Genomic DNA, 5316 nt, shown 5'->3' with positions numbered 1-5316 from the left:
GCACTGGCGGCTTTGGTGTCTGGTAAGTGGCTCAGACGGTAAAGAATCTGCCTGCAATGCGGGAGACCTGGGCTCAATTCCTAGGTCGGGAAGATCTCCTGGAGAAGGGAAAGGCTACCCACTCCAGTATTCTTGCCTGGGAAATCCCATGGACAGAGGAACCTGGCGGGCCCACAGTCCACGGGGTCGCAAAGAGTCGGAAAAGACTAAGCGACTAACGCTTTCACTTCCAAGAGCTCATTGTCTCATTTTTTAATATCTCGGTCATGTCCGACTGTTCGTGACTGCAGGGACTGTAGCCTGCCAGGCTCCTCTGTCCAAGGAATTCTCCAGGCAAGAATATTGGAGTGGGTTGCCATGCCCTCCTCCAGGGGATCTTCCTGACCCAGGGATCCAGCTCTTGCATCTCCTGCTTTGGTGGGTGGATTCTTTACCACTTTACACCTGGGAAGCCCAACTGTCTCAATAAGGGCTGCCTTTTCCCTGTAACCTCACATAGAGGAAGCGGCAAGAGTGTTTTCTTGGCTTCTTTTCTAAGGGCACTGATCCTATTTATGGAGACTCAAACGACAGTGGCCTGATTATCTCCCAAAGGCTCCACCTCCATCATGTTGGGGGTTGGGAATTCAATTCGTGGATTTGGAGAGAGCACAACGATTCAATCCCTGGCACTCCTGATGAGACCATCTGTGGCCTGATCCTAGCCACTTAACCATCATTCTCTGTGTGAACTCAGAGTTCCCTGTGGGGCATTTCTCTCCTGCACTCCCGTCACAAATGGTTTCCGTTCTTGAATGTTCCCTCCACCTTTCGTTGTCATGACATAATGCTGTGCATGAGATAATGAGGATAAGCAGGGGAGGTAGTAAGCCAGCAAGATAAGGAGTTATTTTAAAGCTTTTACCTAATTTGAAATACAGGCTGGACTATCATGTGAAATGCTCCCATTAAACATTTTTAAAGGAATTAATTTTTCAGAGAAATAAGTAAGTGTCTACTGTTTGTGCCAACTCAAAGGGAAGGGCAAATGAAGATGGGCTTGTTGGCTGACTTCCACCTTAGAATTTCCTGTGAGGCTATTAGATGCAGCCAGCTAAGGATCTCATTATCTTAGTCAGACTTATTCTGTCAACAGCCCTTTTTTCTCTGTCACAGCTGGTACCGAGAGCCATATGTCATAAAACTCCCTGTACTCCTGAAGTTTGGAACCTTTGCTGGAACGAAAATGCATCACTGTTGTTGAGTCAAGTGACCTATGGAGTTCCCCAAAGAACTGTCCTTTATATATCATAGTTTTGTGGTGAAAACTCATGGCTTTTCTTACCCATGTGACTTTTCCCCCATTTCCCATCTGTTTACTCCCTATAATTTTTCCAAAATGTTATTCCATCAATCTGTTCAGTAAAAAAAGCTTGCTTACCTCATTTGCTCTCAGGAATGAAAAAGCATCACAAGAATTGCATTCAGTGATGAGTTGATACAATTCTGTTTCTCTGGAGTTATCAAATAAGATTACCAGCAAATAAACACTTAGCTAGAATACAAGAGAGAAGATCCAGCTATTATATATTAATATCTATTCCATAGATCTCTATCTGTACCCAAACTCAAATTTTTAAGGTATTAGTTTTAACTGTTGTCAACCATTCCCTGAAAAGTCAAGTCTGTAGTAATACAATGAACAGTGAGAGAGGATTGAGGGTATAATTGTCAACCGCTTGAGTAAAGATTATTCATTCTGCACCATGTATTCTGTTAAGTGGAATTCTAATTTGTGACCGAGCACTGTATTCATTTCCATATAGGAGAGATGGTCTACGGAGCTCCTAATAGCTTTGTATTTCAAAGGGATGCTGCTATATCATTTTATATCTAATCTATGAACTTGGCATGTCTATTTCTACTTTGCTCTATGAATTTAAAAAGTCACTTACCTCATATTCTTGGAGTAAGTGAAGTAATAGATTATTTGTGACAGCAGCAATTTCTAAGCTATGGATCCATTTAATATAAGTTATTAGACTCTAAAATCATCTGAGATTTACAATTAAATTCCAGGAAATTGATGGAGAAAATCTGAGTTACTGTCTTACCTTTCCAGAGAATATTACTGTTTCATCAATGTCCATGTAAGCTTCCAAAGAATTGCCAAAAATCTTACGTGTTTAACACTCTTATATGCAATAGATTAGTGATCTCTATTTATTTTTTTAGTGATCTCTATTTTAATGGAATAGATAATAACTTTTCTACACACCTCACAGGCTTATGAGAATCTTTAGAAATAATTTGTAGGAAAAAATATAAAGAAGGATTACTCTATTATTAAGTATGTTTTATTAAAAATAACAATTTCTTAAGTTGCAGATATGATCAGAGAAACATAGCTCTTGAGAAATCACCTAATATTATTTTGTAATAAAAAATAGACATATATTCTGCTCACAAACCAGAAAGAACAGCCTGGTCTCATTATTTATTGCCTGTGAAATTAACAGTGCTTGGAAACCTGTCTTGCGGTTAGGGTTCTAGGACCTGGACTTGACTTGAATCATGCCTCCCCCTCTGCCTTACTGAAAATATCAACAGTAGTATCTTTTACTAAAAGCTTCACCCCCCCCCCCCCCGCCCCCACAATTCTCTAAAACAAGTCAACAGCCATGACAGACTCCGGCTGGGGTGAAGTCCCATGGCCAGGATAGCTGTGCTGATATTTTAAGGCTGGCATCCATTCTGATTGATCAGAAGCTGTCCTAGACACCCTGTGAGGTAGATGTCATTTATTATTATCATCACCATCGTCACCATCATCTCTATTTTAAAATTAGGAAACTGAGAGGTTAAATAACATTCCCAAGGTCATATAGTTAATAAGCAGCTAGAGCCAGTATTTGAACTCAGATAGGCTGTCTTGTTGCTCAGCTGGTAAAGAACCTGCCTGCAATGCGGGAGACCTGGGTTCAATCCCTGGGTTGGGACGATTCTCCTGGAGAAGGGAAAGGCTACCCACTCCAGTATTCTGGCCTGGATAATTCCACGGACTATACAGTCTATGGGGTCGCAAAGAGTTGGACATGACTGAGTGACTTTCATTTTGACTTCTCAGTCTGTCTCCAGGATCTATGCTCTTAACCTTGACACTATTGATTAGCAGCTATGTGCAAGGGTCTGTAGAAAAGGAGTCATATCTGGGATGTGCAGGGGAATCAGATGTGTGGAGAGGGTATAAAGGGGAGATGGCAGATCACAGAGGTGAGTCTATCTGCCCTACCCCTAGGAAAGGCCTGGATGGAACATCTGTAACTAAATATTTTACATTCAAGGAGCATTTGAATTGAATGGGAATTTGAGAAAAAAGACAAATGCCTTTCTTTTATAGATGAAGAAAATGCAGTACCAAAAAGTACCTAGTTGCCTATGATGACATAGCTCCTTCATTCAATTTAATCATTTATTCAGTCAAATACTGTGCTAGGTGCCCGAGAAATAAAGATATCAGGTCCCCTTGCCTTCAAGAAAGTTATACTTCAGTCAGAAAACCATGTATGAAAACCAAAATTATGAAACAGCAAAAATACTATAAAAGAGATATAAACGAAGTGTATGAGAACTCAGAGGCTTTCCCTGGGGGTCTTTCCTTGAAGGCTTCCCAGAGGAGGCAGCCTTTGATCTGAGTACTGAAAGACGTGTAGTAGTTTCCCACGTGGAGAATGAAAAGAAGCGTATTCCAGGCAGTCCAGGTGATTGGTGCTAGAGAGCAAACTAAAATGCCTGCGTCCTCACTCAATCCAGCCCTCAGCCTTCCATACTTCCAGGAACAGAAATTCCCAGTCTTGGGAAGCATTCTTGACAAGACTGTTCTAGATCACAGGAGAATACACGCAAGAAAAATACACATAATTGGTGGTAACTGAAGATTTTAAATCATTTCTCCTCTCCTAATCCAAAAATTTCACATTTCTTACTAATGCTTTCATTACACTTTGTAGCTATATGTAAATTACACATAGAAGATATTTTATCTGCTTTCTCCTTATTTTGAAATGGTAGAGAGATAATTTAACACTTCCATCTAAGAACCATCATTTATTTTGTTTTCTTCTTAGGATTTTAATTCTCTTAGGAGAGTAAGACTGGTCCCAGCTTTCAGCATTCAGTCTTCCTGCTCTTGAATAGCTGCAAAAATTTCTGTAAAGTCCATAGACTTTGTTATTTTTTAATTAAATGACATTTTCTTCCAAGTTTTTTTTTTTTTCTCCTGCACATTAAAATAGTAACTACATTGGTTAGCTGTGTTCGGAGTAGGAGTGTTAAGATTATGTGCTGGGTTTCCCTGGTGGCTCAGTGGTAGAGAATATGTCTGTCAATGCAGGAGACACAGATCCATTCCCTGGTCTGGGAAGATCCCACATGCCCTCGTACCACAACCATTGAACCTGTGCTCTAGAGCCTGGGAGCTGCGACTACTGAAGCCACGTGCTACAACTACCAGCCCACACGCCCTAGAGTCCACGCTCCACAGCACGAGAAGCCGCCACGATGAGAAGCCATCACGACTAGAGAGTAGACCCCACTTGCTGCAACTAGAGAAAAGCCCGCACAGCAGTGAGGACCCAGTGAAGCCAAAAATAAAAAAATAAATAATTTTTAAAAATGGTTATATACTGAACCAGGGCTCCTGGAAAGAGGATGAATTGGGAGTAAAGTCCATCTTGAGACTTCTCAGCCTCAAGAAATGGGCAAGACTCTTCTGGTTATTCAAACACGGACTTGGTCTTCTGGGGAAAATTAGGAGGATTTAGAATGCACAGTTCAACATTGGGCTTTTGAAAGGATAATGACTCAGGGCTGGGTTCTAATCACACCATCAGATTAGCTTTGACCCCTATGGTAGACCAGGACTTGAATTCAGTCTGACTCCAGAACCCTTGCTTATGATCATCAAGATGGGGTGACCCCATTGTACAACTCTGCCTTTAATAAAAAACATACAAGTCCCATCACAGCATTGGGACCTGAAGTTCCTGTGCCTGCAGTCTGTCAACCCCTGTGATATCCCCTCACCCCAAGACCCCACCAAGTAAAGAACCCTCCTCCCCTGGCAATCTAGGGCAATTCATTAAGGTAGGGGGCGGGGGGTGGAAGTGTTCACACACTTGCCAGTTGGCAGCAGCCAGCTTGTTGCTTCTCTTCTGTTCCTGCTCCCTTCATCAGTGTTTACTGTCTGGGAAGGTACTTGAAGGGGCCTCACTATTTTTTTTTTAATTTTAATTTTTTTTAATACCAAAAACATTTTGTATTGGGGTATGGCCAATT

The sequence above is a fragment of the Cervus elaphus genome, chromosome 21, assembly GCF_910594005.1.
Source record: "Cervus elaphus chromosome 21, mCerEla1.1, whole genome shotgun sequence".
NCBI lineage: Eukaryota > Metazoa > Chordata > Mammalia > Artiodactyla > Cervidae > Cervus > Cervus elaphus.
Note: the sequence above shows the minus strand (reverse complement) of the source record.